Source organism: Camelus ferus, chromosome 30 (genome assembly GCF_009834535.1).
Source record: "Camelus ferus isolate YT-003-E chromosome 30, BCGSAC_Cfer_1.0, whole genome shotgun sequence".
Classification (NCBI taxonomy): Eukaryota; Metazoa; Chordata; class Mammalia; order Artiodactyla; family Camelidae; genus Camelus; species Camelus ferus.
Genome location: NC_045725.1, coordinates 3,758,619 through 3,783,298, shown reverse-complemented (window position 1 = coordinate 3,783,298; position 24,680 = coordinate 3,758,619).

The following is a 24,680-nucleotide window of genomic DNA, read 5'->3' as shown; positions in this document are numbered from 1 at the left end:
GGCACCCAACCAAAGCGGTGGGAAGCTGCTCAGATATCTTTAAAAATGAACCAAGAAGGTATAAGCAAGTTCAGGGTGGGATGCAGCCCAGGTGTTTAGCCAGCAGGTCCAGGAACCCATAGGCGCTCACGAGCTGTCTCAAAAGATGCAAACGCTCACGATGGTCTCCAAGTAGTCCCCTTGCCACCTGCTTGCTTCTGCACGGACTTGCTGTAAGCTCATTGGCCTCTGCTCCCACCCTGGGCCCCTCCTTCATCTCAGGACACGGGAAGTCCATCGGTTAACCCTCAGCAGCTGAGCCAGTGACGGGGCGAGGTTTACAGTGGAAAGGACTCCGGCTTAATTCATCCTCTGGAATTTGCAGCAGAAATCCAGAACTGAAACGCTTGCTGCTACCACAAACTTATTTTTCGAAAGCTTGGCAGGGGTAAAGATGTCTCCCAGCGTTTGAAATAGGAAATCAAACATGAAAGCAAACAAATCTTGTTGAGGGATGACCAGTCGTCCAGACAAAGATGCGATGGATGGGTCCTGAAAACGCAGGCTCGCCGAAACCAGGGTGTCAGCGGAAAGGCAGCTCCAAAAGGCAGCTCACGAATGGCTGATCCAGAAAAGCGTGGTGCGATGAGAGCGGCTTTCTCTACTGGGTTTCGGCAGGCAATATGTTCTGTATTGAATTCAAGCTTTCACAGCTTAACAAAATCAGTGAGTAGCCAGCCTCGTTTGGCAACTTGTGTCTTCAATAAGCAGCGTGTGATAACTTCAACATTTGTTTATCTGAGTGTGGAGAGACTCGCTCACCAAGCAGGAAGTCCTTGCCATGTATTCAATTTCAAAGGAGTCTGGAGCAAAGTGCGCAGTCAGTAAGCAAGGCTGGGGCTCCTGCAGGTGCTCGAGAAGACCTAAGCGCGCTTAGAACATGCCTTTGTTCTGTGCCGGGAAACCATCCAGACCACGTCTGACTCCTCTTTCCGCGCGAGGCCTTCGAAGGTTGGAGAAGTGACTGTCCCAGACCCCAGGCCTCTCCCCTGAGCATCTCTCAGGTCCTGCGGCCTTGGTTTGTTCTTGCATCTCTCATCATCCTTTCCCCTTGCCCTCTCCTCGGTACACTCTGGCGTTGTCCCCATCCCTGAAAGCCACCTGCATTGACCACAGCCACCACAGGCAGTTGAGTCAGGTCACAATCCTTTAATCTCATTACTGCTCCTGAATTCCAAGAGGAATGTATTCATTTACCCCACAAATACTTGTACGGCACCGCCCATGTGTCAGGTGCGGTCCCGATGCTGTGACAACCGCGCCGTCCCACGCGGGTGGAGTGCTTCTGCCTGGCTGGTGCTTCTTGGTAGCGGGTCTGCTTTATCAGACCCCGGTCTTCAGGGACAGCAGTGCAGCTGGCACCAGGCAGGGCCGCAAAATGGTCTTAAAAAATACTTCCCTGGCGGGTTTCCTTGGGTTGTCTTAGGGCTGAAATCGTTTTGCCGCTGTTGATTGGACTATTTTGGTTTCTAGATGTTCAGAGAGGACGCCTGTTCCTCAGCCATGCGATGCAGGTGAGGCTGGGGTCTCCGAGGGAGCAGAGGGGCGGGAGGTGCCCACGGGGATGCTGTGAACCACAGGGCAGAAAACACAAGTCTGTTTTCCGGGGGTTAGGGCGCGGAGAGGTCCGAAGCCATCCTGCAGAAGGGCACGGCCCAAGGACGTGAGGCGACCGAATCCTGAGTGGCAGAGATGTTGAATTTGCTGGACAATGTACTATTTGTTCATCTTTCCAATTTCTTCACTGAGTTAGTATTTGAATATGACTTGATTCCAAGGTCAATACTGATGGTCTTTCAATGAACACCAGAAAGATTTTGAAATGGACCCGTATCTACTGCAGTGGTTTCTAGTCAGTGGTAACTTTGTCCTTCCCCCAGGGAACATTCGGCAGTGTCTGGAGATGTTCTGGGGGAGGGGGCTGTCTCACTGGCATCGAGTGGGTAGAGTCCAGGAAGAGTGTTAAACACCCTACAAAGCACAGGACAGGCCCCACGACAGAAAGTCACCCGGCCCCGAATGTCAACAGTGCCAAGGCGGAGAAACCTTGATTAATACACAGCAAACCCTCCCCAGTGCATATTTGCATGGAAGGAAAAACAGGAAGAAGAAAGAAAGAAAAATGAAGCTGTTTGTAATACAAATTTATATATTCCAGCCAGTGTAAGATAAGAGAAGACAATATGTTTCGCTTTTCTGCTTGATAAGAATTGATAAATGTTTATTAATATGGTATTTTTAAGCCTGAATTTTTTTTTTGTTACTGAAGTACACTCTCTAGAAACACTGTTTCTATAAAGACCCGAGGTATGGCTATAGATCCAGTTATGACATGTTTAAACATCTAAATGGCATTTATGCGGAGACAACTAGCTTTGGAAAAAGCAATGTTTTTCAAATTTATTTTAAATTTTGGATGAATTACAGCAAATGCAGTTAAATTTAATTTCTGGATTCATGAGAAACCACACATGACGGCTGTTTTGCCTTGTCATAACAGCATGTGTGTCAATATTTCTGGGTGAAATCAAAGACAAATTCCAAATGACAATTTTGCAAATCGTTCCAAAACGGAGTGCACTAAGATCTTTGGCAAAGGGTCTGTGCTACCTCAGTCTGTAGCTTTGGGGTAAGTCTTTGTTCTGTGTAAGATGCATGTGTATCTTGCCTTGAGGTAAATAGCCTGGAAAACAGGGTGGGGTCTTCAGTCAACAGACCTTCATCTGATTCAAGTTCCCTCTCTGTCGACTGGTGTGAACTCGACCAAGTCATTGTCACCCGTCTGCCCCTCTGTTTCCTCCTTTGTAAAATCAGGATAGTCATGGATGCACTTATTTTATGGGGTGTCGTGGGGATTGCTGGGAATCCAGGACCCAGAGTAAGCATTCGGTGCCCGTTTTGCCCTTATTAATACTATTTCCGTTGTCGCTAGAACGAAATTCTACTGTGCATATTTCGAATGTGTTCGTCTCCTTGGTTGCTGTGACAAATACTGCAAACTGGGTAGCAATAGAGATTTAAATTCTCATAGTCCAGAGGCTGGAAGTCCTGAATCAAGCGCTGGCAGGACCACGCTCTGTCCGAAGTCTCCAGGAAAGGCTCTGTTCCGGGCTGTTCTCGGAGCTTCTGGTGCTGCTGGCTTTCCTGGGCTTGTAGGTGGTCCCTCTGACCTGTGTCTGCGTTGTCACGTGGCGTTCTCCTCTGTGTCTGTGTCTTTTCTCTTCTTCTCATAAGGACAGCAGCCATGTGGATTTGGATTCGGACCTCCTCAAATGGGGTGGGACCTCGTCTCAGCTTGACCCCACCTGCAAAGCCCCTGTGACCAAAAGTAAGGCCACATTCCCAGGTGTCGGGATTTAGGACGTGGACATATCTGTTTGGGGCCACGGTGCAACCCAGACACCAAGTGTCTACAGGAGTCTGGATAAGCTTGCTTTATTGAGCTTAAACTGAAACTGGTCAAGGTGTCATAGCACGCAGGCTACCTGCAGGCTTGGAGAAGCGTGAATGACGGCCAGGAGTGTGGGGACATCGCAGACACTGCCAGGGAATGCAGGGTGGGGCTTCGCGGGCTGCTCACACGAGCAGCGAGATTGTATAGAAAGATGAGCTCGGGACCTGGAGCACAGTGTCCGCTTGCAGCGTGCTCCTGTGAAGTTTTCATGAAGCAGTTACGAAGGTCATGTGTTGATGTATGTGTCACGTGCAGTGAGCCGCAGGAAGAGCCTTAATTCTTGGAGCCTGGGTGATGTGCTTGGGAAGGAAATGCTTTCCCATTTCATGGCTAGCAGCATTCCCAGGAAGAAGTTTAATCTGGTGTTGGCTGTTGCCTCAGATTTGAAGAATTTTGCTTTCTTGGGTTAATGAAAGTTGTAACTTAAACCTTATCTAAGAGGTTTTTGTGATCGGTTGAATTGCGTCTGCCTGAAATTCGTATATTGAAGTCCCCATCCCTAGTTCTGCCGGATGTGACCTTATTTGCAGACAGGGACTTTGCAGAGGGACTCAAATTAAAATGAGGCCATGTGGGTGGCCCTAATCCAGTAGGACTGGTGTCCTTGTAAGGAGGGCAGATTTGGGCACAGATGCACACGGGGAGAGCCCCATCTAAATATGAAGGCAGAGATCAGGGTGATGCTTCTACCAAGGGAGGCCGGAGATGGCCAGACCCCGCAGTGGCCCTTGCAGACCAAAGAGGAGGGGCCGTCCCCCTGCACTCCTGCCCTCAGTGTCGTCCCAGCAGTGCTAGGAGGCGCCCACCGCTCCTCCTGGAGCTGTCTGGGGGGCAGGCACTGTCTTGCTGAGCGGATGTACTTCACACAGTGGGGCTTTGTCTTCTCTGAGATGAATCTGGAAGAGACCATGGAGAGATGTTGGCAGCCAAGAAAGAAGCTGCCTCTCGGATAACAACTCTGCCCTGCGTGTGAGGATGGTTTTAGCTTCAAGACAGAACTTTAGAAACAATAGGGAAATGCCCTGTCCTGTTTCCAGAGGGACGCTCTTGCACAGACATGGTTCTTTACCCCGGACGCCTTTGTCACCAAAAATGATGCCAAGATTGATCCTAGCTGCAGTGTGTAAATATGGTTATCAGCCCACGTGGGATCAGGACCGCTTTTTCCTTCCAGCTGACACTCTCGTCCGACTGTGACCCTTTTGTAGAAGCAGGTTAAAGGTTAATTTGGCTTAATATAAAATAAACCACACAGACAAGGATTTATTAAAGTATCAGCCAGCGGGAGAGCCGTTCTGGACACTCACCATCTCCTGAGACGCAGGATGTGTGGTCTCACTGCTCCTCCCCTGCCCCGTCCCCGCCCCTCACTTCTCCCAGGCTCCCTCCTTGTGTGAAGGTCTAACTTGAGACTCAGACTCAGAACCAGGGCACTTCTGTGGGGACCAGCATTTCCTGTCCCGCTGACAAGTCTGGGGGCACCTGGTATTTTCACAGGAGGTTCTCGTTGGAACCATTTTGGGGTGGTTCACCCTGGGTGTGTCTGTTTTGCACCAAGTCCTCATGTGAGTCTCTGTCCAGTGTTGCTCAGGAGTGTCAAACACCAGTTTTCCATTTAATAATTTCTCTGGCAAAACAATGACATCACTTACTGTCATTTGACCCTTCACTAAACTGGACTCCCATTCCTTATGGTCCATCCCAGGAGATGCTAAAATGCAAAAAACAGCAAGCAATAGCAAAGTAGGAAGTACTGGGGCAGTAGCAGGCAGAACGGTGTTCCTAGCCCCAGGCAGAGGGCTGGCGGAGTTACAGCTCCCACACATTCACGGCTGCAGACGTCTGTTTGCAGACACACAGCCCAAGGCAGTGCCCTGAACTAAACCTCCCTGTGAGGTCAAGTTTAGTCTAAAGTTAACGACATGATGTGGGTTCCGTGGACATATTGTTGGGAAACCAACTGGCTTATCCCCTCGGAAACGCCTCAAACCCTGTCATCTCTAAGGCTCCAGATGGCGGGAAGCCACGCTGTGCTCTTTCCACCTTGCTTCTTTGCTTGTCGGTTTTTCTAGGTCTTGTTGCTGCGAACATCTTCCCTCCGTTCCCCCGCCCACACCTGGGGAGCCTCAGCCGCCGTCGATCGAGGCTCCCTTCTCTCTGCATCTTCTCGGCGGCAGCGGGTCTATGCACAGCCAGCACCGTGGTCCCCAAGAACGCTCTCCTCATCAGGCTAAGAGCCCGCGGGAGCTCTGAGCCATCTTTTCCAGCCCACTTCCGTCCTTCTCTGACCTGGCTTTTCCCTGGACCCAACGAGTTCCGCCCTGTCCGGCTGCATTGCGTCCTCTCTGTCCCCTGTGCGGGTCTTGCTGGCTCCAGCGGCGGCATCTCTGAAAGAAGGAGTGACCTCGCCCGGATTCCCCTGCTGCTTCCTCTTCCCAGTTCGCTGCCCCACTTCAAGCTAAGATGCCCAGTTTCCAGCAAGCCCATGTGTGTTCCCTGCACGACACACTTGCCCCGCCTCGACTCCCAGAATTGCACGGTGGTGCATTACGTGCGTCCAGGTGGGGTCTGACCATGGCGTGCCTGGCAAAGTCCAAGATAAGACACTCAGTACTTCTTCTGAACATATTGGAAATAACCGCCAAACTAGGTCCCTGAGCAGAGTGCTCGGAAGCCCACTCTCGGGGGTCCGACAGACGTGAGTTCCAGTTCTGGGTCTGCTGTTTCCTGCCTGCTTTTCACAAGCCTCTCCAGGCCAGACCCTCGCTCTGCAGCTCACAGTCTGTTCCTGTTTTGGATTCCACTTCTCCCCTGCCTTCCACTCTCGAGCTGGGAAGTCGCTGCGGAGGCGGAATTTCAAATATGCTTCAAAAGGGGCAGAGACAGAGGGGTAGTGTCTGTTCACTCTCAAGGGAGGACTTGCGTTTAGAGGCCTCACTGAAAGCAGGGGCCAGCGAGCTTGTCCTGTGAAGGGCCAGAGAGTAACTCTTTTCGGATCCCCGGGGCCGCGTGGTCTCGGTCGCGTCTCTCAGCGTGGCCGCAGCCGCTGGCGCCGTGTGAGCAGGCGGGGGGCTGTGTTCCGATAAAACTTTACTTACAGGATCAGGCAGCGCCGTGAGCTTGACTTGCAGCCCAGGATGGAGACCCGGAGTCACAGGCTTAGAGGGAAGGAGGGACCTGTAAGTGCGTGTGTCTGCGGTGGGTGTGGAGGAGGTGCCTTGGCGGGTGGGGAGTGAGCACAGGGAGGGTGATGGGAGATCTGCGGACGTACTTCACGCTGAGATGAGGGGGTGGTCAGATCACGGCCGGGGCAAACGCATCTGCATCTTCTCCTTCAAGACCGTGCAGTCTGTTGTTCTAGATTGTTTTGGGGAAGAAGAGAAAACCTCTGTGTGGTTAGTCGTGGCAGCACCTGCTGCTCGTGAGGCGGACCCGGCTACCCATTAATGCAAGGAGAAGCACGGCCTAGGAGGTGGGTAACTTGTCCACGGCACTGTCCCAGTGGTTTTATTTTTTCCCTAAAACTCAGACCCGTGGTGGGCTCATTTTGAATTCTTCGCAGCCCCGCGCCCTGGTCTCAGCTCGCCCTGGTGACTCGTCACTGCTGTGGGGGCTGGATTCGCTTGTCTCCCCCGCCCACGTGGTCTGATGCGGGGCCTGCTGTCCCATCCCTGCCTGCCCGCCTGCCCCGCTGGGCCCCGTGTGTCTCCAGGCTGCGTTTCCTGGGCTCAGTTTCGTTGAGGGGAGGCGGCCTGGGAGGCAGGAGGGTAGGAGGACGGGAGAGAGAGGCCTGGGTGTTTCTCCCCGTCTCTGCCTGGGAGCTGGGTCCCCTCTGTGATTCCAGCTCCAGAGGATGACTCCACCCCGGGCTCGGGAAACACCAGTCTCTTCCTTGTCCCTCCAGCCGCCTCGGTGGTCACTTTCTGCTCTTGCAAATTTCCCGCCTGCCTCAGCGTCCCCTGTTTTGCTTTTATGTAATTCTACTGCTTGCTGCCCAGCCCCCTCCGCTCTAGCCCTGGTTGGACCCTGCCTGATACGGGGGCTGTTATCTGGAGGCCTACTTGTTTGTAAATAGATCACCTCTTTCAGGTAACATTTGCATTTTAGCTCAAAACCTTGCCTCAGAGGAGTGGATTTAACAAGCCCGTGTCTGGTCCGTTTTCGGATAAACCTGTAGAGAAGACGAGTTCCGCTGGAAGCTTCCGCCCTGGTCCGTGGGTGTCTGGCTGTCGCCCCCAACCACACTGACCTTCCGCAGTATCACAGGGCTGCAGCCCTGGGCACCTGCTGTTAACTGGCAGTGGTCTTTAGAGTCAATTAAAATATAAGAACACCCTGACTTCTTGCTGAGAAATAAAAATTTAAGGCTCTTGTTAAAAAAATGCACTACAGAAACAACCGGGTTCCAAGAATTACTTATTCTGCCCCAGATTACTCTCTGCTTTTACTTCTTGTGCTCAGGGAGGGAGGAGTTCCTTGGTTGTCACTGGCACCATAAAACGGCATCTAAGTCTCCTTTCTCTGGTTTTACGTTTTTAATTTCTGTGAATTGAAAAAGCAAATCCCAGCAGAAGAAAAACGTGATTGAAAACTTCTCGGCTCTGCGAGAAGGGGCCTCATTCAAGCCCCACTGTAACTCCTTCTGACTTGGAGTGCAGGGGGAGCAGAGATGTCATGGAACTATGGCTGTCCCCCTGGGACAGCTGTCCTTCTCGCCTTCAGAGCTGGCTTTGGCCGGAGTGGCCCAGACAGCGCACGGAGTGCGGGCCAACCCCACCGTCCTGATGCGATCCGCACGCTGGTGTGCAGCCAACAGGACTCGGAGGCGCTGGGGCCGTCGTGCTCTGTTCTGGAGGCCCCTCTGCCGTGTGTCCCACGTCCCTGCCCGTGCCCTGTGCACACGTGCTCGAGTGTCCGTGGGAACTGTGTGCAGACGCGTGTGTGTGCTCACTCCACACTGGGTAGAGGGGACGTCACTCTCCGCTTGCTGCTGTTGGCAGACAGAACAGAGCCCTGAAGACCGGCTAGACTTCGAGAGTCTCGGTGTCTGCAGAGCTCGGCGCTGGGCAGAGTAAGAGAAAGAGCAGGCGGGCTGCTGCGGGAGGGGCTGGGTTTTTTTTTCTTGAGAAAGTGAATAATGTCACCGTTGATTTAATTAGCAAATTCTAGATGTGCTGACAAAGGAGATTTCCTTGGGAGATGCGCTGGCTTGTGTCAATGCTCTAAATGAACAGGCAGAGTCGAGTTCCTGGCAATAACAGATGAACACCACCAGTCGCCAAACCTCAAACAGCGCGTAAATCCATTTGCTGGGAATTAACCACTGGCTTCAAAATTAGGGGTTACTTGACAGGGTTTGGGTGATTAGGTTGTCAGGGACCTGCACTTCTAGCTGGGGTTTATCTATCGCTGATATGAGTGCATCTCTTCCTGGGGTGCAGACTGACTCTGCTCACCAGCCCGCCGGCCGAGCTCAGGGAGGGTGAGGTCTGACAGCCTTCTTAGGGGACAAAGGCGGGGTCGGGGGGCGCCCACCTGTCAAAGGGAAGATGTGCTCCTGCAGCTCTTTGTGACGCCTCCGACGGTAGGGGAGGACGTGAAGGCGGGGTGTGCTCCACACACCTCCACACATCACGTGGCCCTTCGAAAGCGCACAGAGCCCAACAATGTGGTAAGTGAGATGCCCGAACGTGTACAGTTGCCCAGAGAAATTAATGAAAAGCAGGGAGGACTCTGGGTCATTCAGCTCCGGGAGTTGCATGCACTGTGGGGCAAGGTTCAAGGCCTCCTGACCTCCCGGGGCAGGCGGAAGGAGCAGTGACGGTCCAGTCCTCAGGCCAGGCTGGGTGCCCGTTGGGGAAGGTGAGTGGCTTTGGGTCAGAGTTCTTATCTGACATGTCGCATTGGTCACCCAGCCCTCCAGAGTCCGTTATCCAAAGTTTCCTGGCCACGTAGAAACGTGCACTCACCTGACAGCTCCCGGGCCTGTAAGAGCAACACAGGTGTCCGTGGAGGCTGTCATCATCCCTGCCTCTGGTCCAGCTGGGCCCAGACGCGGACCCAGGTCACATCACACAGCAGGGAACCTCGGGCCTCTGGTCGCCGGCACCGCTGACGCGCCTGACTCGTCAGCACATCTTCCCTTCCTTCCCGACTCCGGCTCCCTCTTCCTGTTTGGGATTTGGAAGGTCGGCGTGGTCTTTACACCCGAGTCAGTTTGCCCTCCTCTGACAGGGGCTGCCTCCTCTTCATTTAATTGACCTTCAGCGCCTCCAAATCACAGAGCTCCAAGCGCTTCAAAAACCCCCTACTCAACTCCTGGATGCCCAGCCTAAGAGCCTTAAAGTCCGCTTAAATGGATGTGTTCGCTCCATCAGGACGTAGAGCAGAACGCTCCTCTCTCAGTCACTGGAAACCTCACTGGCTGTAACTGAAGCCACCTCGGCATTTGCTTTCTGGTAACAGTTCTCATGCTAATGGTGCCTCGTTCTCACGTCTCTTCCTGTTCATCCTCAGCCCATTAATTAGTCAGTAAAGCCCTCTGAACTTCATTGCGTGTCCAAGTTCCACATCCTGATGTCTTCATGGGACACACATGGATGAGACTATCCTTCTTCATTTAAAAACCAAAACTGCCCATTAAATTTCTGTGGCTCTTTCCCCATCCTCCCTGAAGTCCCCTTTACTTTAGCTGTGTCTGCAGTCTACTGGGGAAAATATTTCAAAAACTCTAAGCTGCTTTTTCAAGGACAGTTTTATGGAAGTATAATCTATATTCTATAAAATTCACCTGTTTGAAGCATACAACTCAACAAATGTTAGAAAAGTTACAGAATTGTGCAACCATCACCCTACTCTAACTTTAGAATATTTCCATTACTCTCCGAAAGAAACTCCATTCCCACTGGCAGTCGTTCCCCATTTCCTCTCCTCTTGCCTACAAGAGCCCCAGGCAACCACCACTCTACTTCCTTTCTTTATGGATTTGTCTATGCTGCACATTTCATATAGATGGAATCCTAAAACAAGTGGTCTTTTGTGACTGGTGTCTCTCACATAGTGTGACGTTTTCAAGGTTTATCCACATTGTAGCATGTGCCATGCTCCATCCTTTTCATGGCCGAATAGTATTCCACTGTATGGATATACCACATCTGTTTATTCCCTTCCCAGTTGACAGATATCTGGGCCCTTCCCAATCTATGCTACTATCTTGCACCTGAGCCTGACAGTCTGAACAGGTCCATGTAAAGGACTGCTTTTTTTCCGTCAGGCAGCCCAGGGATCCTCAACACATGGTTATTTGTGACTTTATCCTCCCTAGTCCAAATTTCTTCTAGATAATCCTCTAACTGTCTCTTTAGGTTGTGCCCTGTAGTTAAATCTGTCAACCAATTCATGTAGCGCGTATGAAAAAGCAAGCAGGTGAAAACCGACTGCTTGATTTGAAGTTGGTTAAGGAAATGAACAGAAACAACTGACTCAGTCCAGCCCTGGCTGATGATACCTCAAACTCACTCCTGTTTCCTTATCTGCACATCTTTGCCCACTGGCCAGTTGGACTTTCTTGTGAATTCTGACTGCAGAGCAGCTCTGAGGTGGCGAGCTTTTCACGCTCAGGACGGTAGCCTCCTGTGGTGTTGAATCTGTGATGTTCTCAACCACCAGCCTCTGCTCTGGGCTCGGACACTGAGCTCTCCACCCAGTCATTAAGCACGATGGCCCTGTTTGCTCTCATCTAGTTTAAGTTCATTCGGATCTGAATATTTGTCCAGAAAGGGAAATAAAAACATATTTTGGGGTGGATACTGTGTTTTGGGGAGTTGAATGTTTGGAAAATGTTTGTGTGGTGTCTTCTCTCTTCTGACAGGGAAGTTGCTAGATGGAATGGTGGTACACGTGGCTTCAGGAGACCAGGCCCATCAGGGTTCCTTGTCTGAGCCCCGCCTCCTGTGTCTAACCAACATGACCTTCCTCCACACACTTTTTTTCTTCTGGATCACGTGTTTGCTCCCTCTCGAAGCCCTTTAGAGCCAATCTAGAACATTCTCTGCCCCACAGGAGAAAACAGTGCAAGCAACAGTAACTGAACATGGGACCTTTGCTTTTCGTGTCTTTTCCATGGTCACATCAGCATCACAAAAGTCACAGCAGGAAATCCCTCCGCAGAAGGGACGCGCTCCCTCCCCACCATCCTTCAGATCTCCGCGGGAGGATGTGATGCTCTGAAATCAGCATCCCGGGTGGTGTCTCTTCCTTTCTATTGAAGGATCTCTTCTCTTGGGATGAAAATGGCTGCGGGAACAAAAATGGCTCCAAATGAAGCCATTCTCATGACAAAGACTGTAATGAGGACAAAAAATGGCACAAAATCAATTTATTCTCATGACAACCTTAAGATTGTAATGAGGACAAGAAAAACAGTCTGAAATTTATCAATTCTTGTGACAACCTTGAGACAGTAATGAAAGCGGCAAATGGGATGAAATTGGCCCAGTCTCCTGACAGACCGCAAAACAAAACGGGAAAATAGCACCATGTTTATCTACCCCCCTGACAACCCAGGGGCTGAACAAGAACAGAAAAGGTGACGAGATTAACCCATTCCTGTCAAAAATAATCCTACAGGTTAGCCTCCATGTGTCCTTTGAAAGTGACCCCCCAGGTGAGTTATCTGCATGAACCTCAGACATCACTGTGGGACGCACTCTTTTTGACTGCACCTTTCAGTTGATGGTCATGATTCTTTATGTCGTATGAAAATCAATGAGCGCTGATCATAGACTAGGAAGCATGGCTGTCATTCTACATCAGCTTTTCTTTGATGACCTCAGAGTGCTCTGGCAATCCAGACTTATCAATAGAGAACTCTAAGAGGTGTAAGCATGGAAATGATGACACAAACTCTTATTCTAGAAATGTCCATCAGGACTGCAGGTGAGAGAAGAAATGGAGGGTAGAAGTAACTTTCTGACTCAACGAAACACAGATGCTGTGCCTAAATGTCCTTTGACAGATGATTGGATAAAGAGGTTGTGGTACATATATGCAATGGAATACTACTCAGCCATGAAAAAGAATAAAATAATGTCATATTCAGCAACATGGGTGGACCTGGAGATTATCATCCTAAGTGAAGTAAGTCAGACAAAGACAAATACATGATATCACTTGTATATGGAATCTAAAAAATGATACAAATGAACTTATTTACAAAGCAGAAATAGACTCACACACAGGGAGCTATATTTAATACCTTGTAATGGCCTATAATGAAAAAGAATATGAAAATATGTATATATATATTATATATGTAAAAAGAAAAAACCAAAAAACCAAAAAAATTATCTGACTATTTAAATCACTCAAGTATTGAAAAAAAGAAGTAAAAAACAACATCATTCCTAAAAAAAAAATTTTGTCCTCTGATTAAAAAATAATTAAAATTACTAATACAAAAAAAACCCAAAAAAACAAACCCCAACCGAACGAATAAAAGAAATAGACTCACAGACATAGAAAACAAAATTATCGTTACCATAGGGAAAAAGAGTAGGGGAGGGATAAATTAGGAGTTTGGGATTAGCAGATACACACTACTGTATATAAACTAGATAAACAACAAGGCCCTACTGTATAGCACAGGAAACTATATTTAATGTCTTGTAATAACCTATAATGGAAAGGAATTTGAAAAAGAAAAAAATATATAAAACTGAATCACCTGGCTGTACACTTGAAACTAACACAACGTTGCAAATCGACTATGCTTCGATTAAAAAAAGCACAGGTGCTGCTGCGTATTTCTAAGGAAAATGGAGTTTTTGGGCCTGTAATCACTGAACCAGTATCTGTTCTTCAGCTTAGCTCTGCCCGGCCCCATGTGACCCCACAGATATTCGCAAACGTGTTATTGAGGGAGAAGGATGCACCTGCAGACTGAGCCTTTTTCACGGGGCTTCTCAGTGGTTTGGAATCCCCTGGGCGCTGGTTGTGATCAGCGGGTCTGGAGGTGGGAGCCAGAACGTGCATTTGAACAAAGGGGTGGCATTCCTGAGCACCCAAAGTTTGAGAAACATTGATTTGTTGTGTGCAGAGGTGCTGGTTTGAAGAACCTGGATTTACGATTCCTAATGAGAGGCCCCACTCATTAATTCCTTCTACTAAAATCTCTATGTTCCACTGATGAATAAGCCACAGAGGGCCAATTTCTGAAGTCAGTTCTGGTGATGTTGCCAGCCGGCTTTCACTGGGCTTGTAGTAATTATCGACGAGTGACTGAGTGGCGGTGACTAGGAACAGTGGCTTGCTTTGCGTGGCTGGCAAATCTGGAGATGATCTGGAGATGCGGACCCTCCAGTCACTTGTGGTTTCATTGTGCGGGATACTGAGGCGTTGCATCTTTGTTTTTGTCTCTCTGCCTATTTCTGTTCCATCGGAGTTGGTGGGTATTGACTGATGGGAAAGGAGGATGTCCTTCATTTGTTTGTTGAGAGTAGATTAATTTCTTCATCACTGCGTTTCTTAAACAATTGGATGCTAGATTGAATTCTCGCATTGTCTACCCATTTCTACATTTCCTCCGACATCTCTTGCTGGTGGCAGGCTTCCTGTGTTCTTCGCAAAGCTCAAGGAGTTGGGTCTAAGTTGTGAGGTTTTGGCAAAGGCTCTGGGTTCGGTGTCTTTTGTCTTCACTGTGTTTTGGAATGAGCCAGTCAGTGGGGTGACTGTATTCATATTTATTTCCTGTGGTTCCCCCAGTTTCTGTCTCTGGATTCCTCTCTCTGTATCAGTGGCCTTGAAGGTCTGAGTATTTTCAGTCAAGTTGGAGGTCAGGCCATTACGGAAGGAGCTACCACAGGAGGGGTAAAGAGAAATCTGTCAGGATTGCTCTTAGGTTAACACAGACTGTGTCGCAGGACAAGTTTGCATGATGGGGAATTTTATTCTAACAATTCTAGGTGGCCCAGGAGCCCGGAAATTGGACACGAGGTTGGGGATTTTCAGATCAATGTCAGCAGACTTGCAGGAGGTTGAAGGGAGGGAAGGTGGTGGAGGAGGCAACTTTCCAGGAGGTAACCTCGATTTGGAGTCCAGCAAAGTCAGGAGGCTGATAGTTTGGTTGAGGTGGGAGGGGGTGACTGATAGGTAAGGACAGTGTTTCTTCTGGATGCTGGGCCAGGAGAGGGAGTGGGAGAGAGGGCAAGAGAGAGAGAGAGACCACGATCAACACAAAAATATCACCCTGAATGGAAGACAATAACTCAGTCATTTCTTGGTCGTCCCTTTTTTAGCCTAAATTATCTTTGGTGTCTTTTAACCTTTGTTCGAGGAATCTAGCTCCTTCCCCGTCATTTCTGTCCCTGTCTTCGGCCCCCTTTCCAGGTTTCCCCATAAATTCAGAAGTGTTATCTCATTTCTTTTCACAGCATCCCGACGAGGTAACGAAGGGTCATTGCTAAGCTCAGATTTGCAGACTGGATGAAAGAGAGGCGTGCAGGGGAGTGGGCGACTTCCTCAAGGTCACATTGCAAGGGCGCATCACGGCCAGTCTGAGAGCGCGTCCCCGAGTCTGTCCCACGGGCCTCCCTCTCCCTTGCTTGCTCCTGAGAACCACTGCAGTTACTCAACTTCAGGACTCCCTCTAAGGGACTTCTGGTTTGCTCCATTCAGAATTTTATTTGTAAAAAGCTAAATAAAAGTGTAGAAAGCGCTTTCCTGGGGCTGCACGTCCGTTTCTCCTCCGTGCACTTACGCCGGCTGTATTTACACACAGCAGCACGTCTGCACACACAGGCTTTGTGGCAGAGGTCAGTCAAACAGTGGTTACTCTGTAAATTTGCGGTTAGTAAATGATCCCTAACGCATTCCGATGGCCACGTGACTCTTTTCGCGGGGCTTCACGGCTGTGTGGATTCGGACAGGCCTAGACAAGACACCAGATCAGAGATGGTGAGGGGTCAGGTCCCATTTTAGATCTGAACACAGTCCGCTGTTTCATTTGCATATGGGCAATTCTTCTGTTCCAAAATTCTGCCTGAAAGATTTCTGATCCTGGAGAAATGTCAGTGGAGAAAGTAACCGGAGAATTGTCCAGATTTTTTTTCCTGTAATGAGCATTGCTGTCTTGGAAACGACATGGCACGGAGCGAGTTGTCAGGCTGGCATCGTGCAGGGGTTACGGCAGGATGTGTTGTCAAAACGGGCTTTGCTAGAGCCAAGTGCCCACGTCCGATGCCATCCCCGGCACGTGGGTGAGACTCGGTGAGCTGGTCAGAAATGCTTAGTCCACTGCCATCTGTTGGGTCTCAACGGGCAGAAGCCACGTACCTTTTCGGGGTGTTTGAGTGGTTCCTTGCCTAGCGTTTCTTTCCCGGTTTAATGTTCTCTGTCAGGGAATGCAGTATTTCTGTTTCGTCCATCAGCGTTCCCCTGCCCTGAGCACCGAGCCCTGCACCTGTAGGTTCTCAAAGAGAAAATGGGCCTACTTCCCACCTTCTACAGATTTTGGGAGGAAGGTTAAGCTGACCTTTGCCTAAAATTCTCTGCCCATGGGGTGCACCATGCTAGACCCAGAAGAAGAAAAGGGACAAGGGGGAGAGAGCTGCCGCCCTGCGGTTGCCGGGCACGTGACCTCGGCGCCCACAGTCAGGCCCTGCAGGGCTCACCCCACACCCGTCCCTGGGGCGGGGGGCGAGGCCACTTCACATCTTAGCGCCTTCGCACAGGAGCACAATCACTACAGCAGCGATGGCTGCAGCGTTTTCCCTTCTCTTCGCTGTTCTGATTTTTTTCTCTGATGTTACACTTTTTGCCCACCTTGGTAGATCCAAAGTGCTAGACTGTGTGAGGCTGGGGCCCTGGGAGTGGGACGCTATTTATAAAACATTTCTTCCAAAAGATCGATAACATCTGTAAAACCCAAGTAAAAAGAACCTCCCGTCATTTAAAAGAGCGTCATCCAGGGCCCAGCGCGAAAGTGTGCACGTTTATTGGCAGTGCTCTTCTCCTCTTTCCCTTTAAAATGTCCACAGCTGGAACACTGAAGCATAAAAACAAACCACAGATAACAGGTTGAAACCTCTGTGGGCGTCAGGTGAGCTTGTTGGACGTTGGAACAACTGGTAAAAATGGGGCTGGATTTACAATCTGACGAGATCCTCGGCTGTGCGTGGGGAACATCGTGCCTCTTGCTTCCGGCGGGGAGAGGGGTTTGGCCACGTGCCCTCGGGACGGGGGTGTGGCCGCCGTGGAGCGTGGGGCCCTTTGGCCAGTGCCCACCCTGAGTCAGCTCTTTGATGACATCAGCTCCTGTCATCCCCAGTTTGGATGACTTCCTTTAAAAGACCATTTTCAGCTGCAGGATCTACCTGTCTTTGATTTTCTCACATGGGCAGTTCCCAGAGAGGAATCCCAGTTATATTTTGAGCAAAGACAACATTATCAAAATGTGCCAGTGTGCCTGCTTGGAAGGAAGCGGGGGTCACTGAGTGGTGTATTTCCTGGGATCAGGCAATTACGATAGTATATTCAAAACAACCCATGCCTTTATTTTATTTTATTTTTTGGAATGGAATCAGAGACCATTACCAATTTCAGCTGCATAAATAATAAGCAAAGATCCCAAAGTTGAATGTCAGTGGTCCACGCTCTGTGAATACATTGACGAATTTTCAAAACGCTCTCTAATAAATGGTTGCATTTACCCACCAGGGATCGAATGTTAAGTTGCCCCCTTCACTTGGTGACAAATGTGATTTCTGAGTGTGTGTGTGGCCATGTTCCATTTACCCAAGTGAAATACAAGAAGGTGAGCAAGATAAGAGAATCATTTTCGAGTGTCCCGTTACTACAGTTAGCATCTCCCCATGTGCACGAGCCAGCATTTGAAAAAGTGCTCGTGCTTAACCTCAGTGCAGCAGAGTCACGGGTAAAACCCTATCTGGCTCACAAAGGACCACTGGCAGAGAGCCAGACAGAGGGGTCTCTGGAACGTACCTCGTGAGTCCTTTTCTGAGTTCCATACCCTCCCTCCTTGGAGGGAATGCTAGGAGAATTCTGTGATTATTCCTTTAGCAAAACTCTCTCAGGAGGTACTGTTAATGAACTCAATCTCTAACATTTAAATTTTGCCCACACTCTAAGGCTTGCTTGGAACTATGTAGTATTCCTAAGTCTACAGACCAAGGAAAGATATTTACCCCCTGCCTCCATTTCCAAGATTGAAAATAGGATTTATTAATCCCCTTCTTAACTCAAAGGGGACACTATACACATGAACAACTGGGACAGACGTAAATCTGCATCGAGGTCTGTGGAGTGATATACAAATCTGGACTTTGTCCTTCTCTTTTTCCCTTGGGATTTCAGCTGCATTTTTTTTTTTTTTCCTCAAGGGAAAAAAAACCCCATTGTTAGCAATCACCAGGTCTCTCTATGCCTCCCACTAACGTGCTTCTGAAGGAGCAGGTTGTAAATGAGAAGTTACGGGTGCTGTTCTGATTGAAACAAACTAGTGTTGATTGCTGTTCAGCCAGCTGTAAAGGAGGCCACCTCGGGAAGGATATGAGCTAATGGAAAAATGGGCCTGATTTGGGAATGTGATGGGCTTCGTGCCACCGGCCAGTGTGAGTGGCACGAGATTACAGCAGGGCGAGGAGAGGTGGACGGAGAGTAAGTAACTTCTGTCTTCGAGAGTAAATGGCGAATTTGCTATTCGACGTGAAGGATATAAAGTGGAATTATTGCTTTGAGGATGTAGCTGGGGCCCCACGCCTTGGGCAGACAGCATGGGCGCCCGGTCCTCCTGCCAGCGCCTCACTCTTCTGTCGTGGCTCAATTCATCCTGATCCCCAGCGACAGTGGGAGACGTGGGGGACAGGGAGGTGACCCCTTGTGTCAGCCCCCTCCCCGGCACCTCCTGCGCAGGCCTTGCCTTTGGAACTGGTCGGCGATATTGAGGAAGTTGTTGGGTGTCCCAGAAAGTGGGTAGATAGTTCTCAGGGGCGTCGATGCTTGGAGGGTACTGTGGGAGGGGCTCTGGGAGGCTCCTGAGTGATGGGTCCTAGAGATGGAGACGCTGGTCCTGGAATCGGAGGCGCCCAGACTCCCTCGTGATGACAATGGGGGCTCGTAGCGCCAGGCTGGGTCCTGCAGCGGCCCCTGGGCTGTCCCCCCAGCCCCTGCAGAAGGCACTCATGGCCGCATGGAGGACCTGGGCGCGGGACTCCGCAGACCCTCCTTGGATAAGTGAGCTGGAAGGGACTCTGTGCCCTGAGGCGTGACGCTGGGTGTGTGCTGGCCTGCCTGGCTCCGGACTCCGCCCCGTCTCCATTCTGAGTCCCCATGTCCACCCCGGTGCAGATGAAACGTTCTCTCGTCCCTACACCCTGCACTTCAGGCTGTGGGCGTTAGTTCACGGTTTTGGTCCTAGCTTCCCTCTGATGGCTGGTAATTCTCCATGAAGTCAGAAAATCTACAGAAGCAAGTTCTGACATTTCTGGTTCTGTTGTAAAGCTCAGTCCAGGCCTGAGTCCCAGGCAGGGCCGTGGGTCAGTCTCCCCTCGGTAATGGCTGTGCCGGGCTGTTGGCTCCCCGCAGATGGTCAGGGAAGCCTGCAGGGTCGGACTTGGGCAGCCTGGCCTCTGCGACTCCTCCCATCTCGGTGGGTGTGCCACCCAGACCCCATCGGCTCGAGAACTTGGCCGGCTTTCTGTAGGACTGTTGGGACCGCCTTGCGGTGACTCGGCTTTGCTTCGAGGCTCATCTGTGGCGGTTCTGCCCACAGGAAGCTCCTGCTTGGGATGCCAGAGCCCTGCTGGTTTCCCAGGACAGTCTTAGCACTGTTTGATGGATGAGCAAGTGAATGAATGAATGAGAAAACCAGGGGCAGTTTTCTACGACCTGTCCCTGTCCCTGTCCCATCCTGAACCACACTCTGCCCCCCGCTTCCGGGCACCAGGATTCTGCTCTCAGGAAACCCAGGCCTGACCGCAGAGACATGGGCATCACCGCCTGGCCCTTCAGCCCCGCCCCGTGAGCACGGAGAGCAGCTCGGAGGTGATGGGCTGTGCCGTGTGGCGCTTTATTGTGCAGTCTTATGTTCTGCTATATTGCATCATTCTCTATGCTTGTGTGCCTTAGGATTATAGGGCACAATCAATGAAATGAAACACAAGTAGTGAAATAAAGTGGATAACACTATCTTTTAGATTGGATATGCATCATTAATTCCTTTCTTTTTTTTTCTGCCTTTTAAAATCGCCCCACATGAATTTACTGCTCATGAAATCAAAAGACGAAAGCTGTGGTTGGTGCCATTTATGTAGTGTGATGACTGCTCTCTGGACGCGACCCTACCTGCTGGCCTGGCCTGGTTCTGCCGCCGGCCCTGCAGCACTGGGTTTGAGGCTTTCTCGACACGGCCCGGTGGCTCTGCCAAATACTGTGAGAGTTCTGTGATGACGCTGGTGTCAGCAGGGATCAGAGTGAGAGAACCAAGCTCATTTTCACTTTTGACCCAAGAAAGGCGCATTCCCAGATTTTCAGATGTGAGGAGCTCATGCACTAATTAGCACTGTCTCTTGTCCTCAGCATCAATTTTGAAAGTCACCAGTTCAAACTGAACATCCAGAAACTTGGCAATAAAATCCAAAGGATATCCAAACAGATTTCAAATTAATCAGCTGATGCGTCCAATTTGCTGGCTATAATAAGACTTTATATTTACATGATACCTTTTTTTTTCTCTCTTAGCGTTCTTGCAGCTCATAATGCTGGAATAAATATTGTTTAAATACAGTTCAGCTTAGAACAAAGACAGTACTCCCACCTTGAAGATGGAAAGCCTTCCAACTGGCCATCTCGTTAATTCTGCAACATCTCTAGTGGAGGGTCACTGTCTGCTCATGACTTCTCCGTCCACTGGTGTTCCTTGTCACACAGGGAGAATCTCTGGCCCTTCAAAGACTGGATGTTTACCTGTCTGAGAGCTGTCTGCCTTTGGGGTGGGTCTACGCTGGGCTGTTCTGAGGATTTATTTTATATTGCTCCTTTTGGGTCCCTTGGTTGTCTTTGTTGCCGAATCCTATCCCGGTCCGTTTACGTGAATTCCCCTCGCATGCACAAGCCCCTGGCTCTCCTGAATCCCACCCCCTGACCCCCACACCTCCTCAGCTCCATTTTGACTTTCCTTTGGCTCCTGCTGCGTATCTGCCCTTTGCGGTCCCCGTGGAGCCCGGCTCTGGGGCCCCTCTGTGTGCGGGAGTTTCCTGTCCTACGAGCTTGGTGATGTGTGTTCGTCCCCGGCCCTGCGGAAACTCCTAGGGTCTGACTGCCCTCACTGCTCGGCCCGCCTGGGCTCCGGGACCCTCGTGGGCCCGAGGACCCCGAGGCTCGGCCTGACTCCCCAGGTCCAGTTGTCCCGCCACCCCTGTCTGGGGGGCGTGCCCGGGGTGGGGACCCCGCCTGCCCCCTGCACCTCCACCCGAGGGGCCCCCATCTAAGTAGCTCTGAGAAACTCCTCCTGGTGTGCAGGTGATCGCTTTGGTCCTAGACCCAGACAGACCTGGGCCAGTAGCTTCTGGACTCCCTGCCCGTCCGCGTCTCTCTCATGAGGATGATGATTACTACTACTAATAATGATGATGACAACAGCAGCAAAGGCAAGGCGGACAAAGGCTCTTGGAGGCTTGCCGGGAGGGCGCGGAAAGCCCGGCCCGCCTCTGCCCCGCATGCACGCAGCTCAGGGCGCCCTCCCTGCTTGCTGGTGTTCCTGCCTCTGTCCTGCCTGCGTGGACCCCAGGCCCCACCTTCTGTGGGGCTCCTGCGGGCCCTGCTCGCCCCTGGGTCCTCTGCTCCGTGGACATGGGCCCTGGCCTGCTCCCCATCTGACCACGGCTGCCTCCTCACCACCCACCGTGAAGGACGAGCATCGAGGGTCCGCCCGCTGTGGGCAGAACGGACTTGCGGCCCCTGCAGCCGAGCTGCCAGGGTGGGGTGGGCTGCTGCAGACCCCTGGGGGGAGCGCGGATCCGGTCCAGCAACCCCCCACCCTCCCCTTGCCCTGCTGGGTTCCAGATTATGACAAAACTAACACTGTCGACAAAATCAAGTTTGACTGATGAGCGACCTTTGTGTCCAGGGCTGCAGCCTGGGCCACTTCCCTCGTCTGAAGGGCGGGCAGGTCGGGGCTGTTCCACGGCCCTTGGCTTGCTGCTTCTGCTCACCACGGCTCCTGGAGGCACACGGGGTCTCACTTTTTGTCAGGGTTATTCGTGGACCTGAGTATTTTCCTGAGCGCTTAACTCAAGGTTGAACACGTGTCGGATTTCCTGGACATCACTGCGGTCACTCCCTCCCCGTGCAGAAGGCACCGCAGACGAGGCCCAGGTGCTCCCACTGGAGGGTGGGGTGTCACAGACTGAGGAGGGGACCGTCCCCGGGGAAGCGGGGAGGAGAAGCACCCTGTGCGCCCGGTGGCCAAATGGCATGGCGTGTGCTCTCCGGGGTGTGCACTCTGGGCTCGTCTGGGGGGCTCTGAGAGCTGGGCTCTGTGGTGCTGGCTGGGTCCGCCTCCTGGGTCAGGAGTTTCGTTTGTGCGTTCAGCCGTGTGCCGTCTGGGACCCCACTCATTATTCCAGAAAGCCCCTTGTCAGTCAGCAGCCATCAATCACGCAGGAATTCCCGAGCCCCGCGGGTCCGCCAGGAAATCAGAACCGCAGGCGTTGCTGTGATTACCCATTCATGAGCCATTTTGACTGGAAACTTCGCAGACCTGCCCTCTTGCTACAAACGGGGGAAAAGTTAAAGTCAATCGTTTGAACAATCTGTCAGCAAGCTCTGTTTTTCTGCTCCTGAGGAAACCACCACTCTGGCTGCCACTGCCTGGCCTTTGGCTTCAGAAAATGTCTCGTGGCCTTTTACAGGGACGGCCGTCCAGCAAAGCTTGCTGCTGGTCTGACTGCCCAACGTGGGAGATCGACGGAGACCCCGGAGCGTCAGGAACACCACCACCAGACCAGGGTCCAGGCTGTCCCTGTTCCTCCTGCCCCCTTCTCTCTGGAGAAGAAAGGAAGAGGCTTGGAGAGGGAGAGGAGGAGAGAGATGCTGGGGTTATTTCTATTCCCCTGGGGGAGGAGTCCTCAAGTCCGGATCAGGGGTCTGGGGTGGATGCTGGCCTTGGAAGTGCCTTGAATGGAGGGCAGCAGTGGACCGCGGTCCTCAGCCTGGCGCTGCCCGCCAGCGAGAGGACAGCACCCTTCCTCCATCCGTCTCCCTGCTGGTCTCAACGGGCTCTGACCTCTCTGGACGGTACTGACACATCCGTGCTTGCCTTTCTGATAATCACCTCGTGTGTCGTTCTCGGCTGTCTGCAACAAGCAGACTCACAGAAGTTCTGAAAAAGTTGGGGGAGTGGGGAAGCGCCACTTCAGCTAGTCATCCTGAACTGGCCCTGTTGAGCCCTTCTGTGTTCAGGCTGACAAACGTGCGAGGGCTAAGGACCGGCCGGCACCGCCGCGCGACCCGCTGCCGTCTGAGGGTGCACGGGCAGGGCAGCCGAACGCACGGCAGAGGCAGTGGGATGTCAGACGCCCACAAACGTGACCATTCCTCAGCAGTGGGCCTCGTTGGCAACTGGTCCAGCTGACCTCGGCCTTGATTTTCTCCTCCCTGAGGAGAGCCAGGTAGAGAGAAAGAACAGCTAAATAAATGCAAAGCCCTCTAGCCAACCAGCCAACACGTGGGAAGCAACCATGAGGAAACAATAGGATTAGAAAAAAAAATTGTCTGATAAAATAAGCTCAGACGCAGCTGATGATTCTGACCACAGGGGACAATCAGGAACTTTCTCTGGGAGGCCCCTGGGTGGGCCGCTGGCTTCAAGTGACCCCCGGTGGGTGTAAACCCCCAGCGGCACCTGGAGGAGCAGCGCTGCGCCGTGTAGCTGTGCTTCATCGACGCTTTCCCCTTAATGACTACACGGATATTGATGATAATGAAGCGTGTTGCAAGCAGGTGCACCGCATTCTGTCTGCGCTGCCCCCGGACAGCTGCTGCTGTTAGCTGATATTTCAAGCAGGGTGGCAGGTGGAGGTGTGAGTCCTTCCCCGGATGACAGCCGCACCCTCCTCGCCCCTCCCCGCCCTCCCAGCCCCGTCCGCAGTCCCAGGTCCCCGTGGACCCGCCCTGATTATAGCAGCCGACTTGAGCTGAGTGTGGTGCACACCTACAGCTTGGGGGTGGCCACGTGCCAACCAAGGGCTCCAGCCTGCGATCAGCAATGAATCTCAGAGTGAGGGGGCGCCAAGGCCACAGCCAACAACTCCATGCCCTTGACAGCGTCTTGACCCACCTGAGAGGCTGCTGCTGCCTGCCAGCTCCAGAAGGCAACCCCCAGGTACTTGTGTGTATTTTAAATTGGGGGGAAGAAAAGAAAACTAACAAGCCAGTGAAAGGAGACAGCTTCTGGAACCGAGTCTTGCACAGCGAGTGCAGTCGGACCTGCCGGGAAGCTGCGATCTCAGTGGTCCTCATCTGCCACCTGTCTCCCTGCATTCGGACCCAAACGGTGACTGATGCTTAAATCAGGGGTGGGGGCAGAGTGGGACTGCAAGGCAGGGCACTTGGGGGTGCTCTCTGCCCCCGTGTTCAACGTCCTCACCGATCCAGGGGCTTTGAAGAAGCAAGCGCATCCCAAACGCAGATCAGAAGGGAGGCAGTTTAAAGAAATAAATCCAAAAGGTGCAGCAGCCAAAGGTGAGGAAACTCCAGCCCTGGCTGGGGTTGGGGATTTATGATCATGAGATGGAGTTTGAGTCTTCTCCAGGGTTATAAATACGGACCTGATGAAAAACAGAACGTCCTTCCCTCTGCTCACAATGTCCCTAAACTCTTATCTCTGGAATCTGCGGGAATGTCCAAAGCTGCGGGCAGCATGGACCAGCCCGGGTCAGGGTCAGCAGATGCCCCGTGAGCCACGTGGCTTATTCAGATGACTTTACTGTGGGAACATTTGGGCCGGACGTGGTTTGGGTCTGGACTTTCTGAGCCCTAAGCCAATATTGCAACATAAAATGGGTTCTGATCTTTCTTTTAGATCCAGCTGCAGAAATGACATGTTTGCCCACGGTAAAGAAACCGAAATGTTATTAGTAGTTTTCAAAACAACGTGTCCCTGTGATCTTTA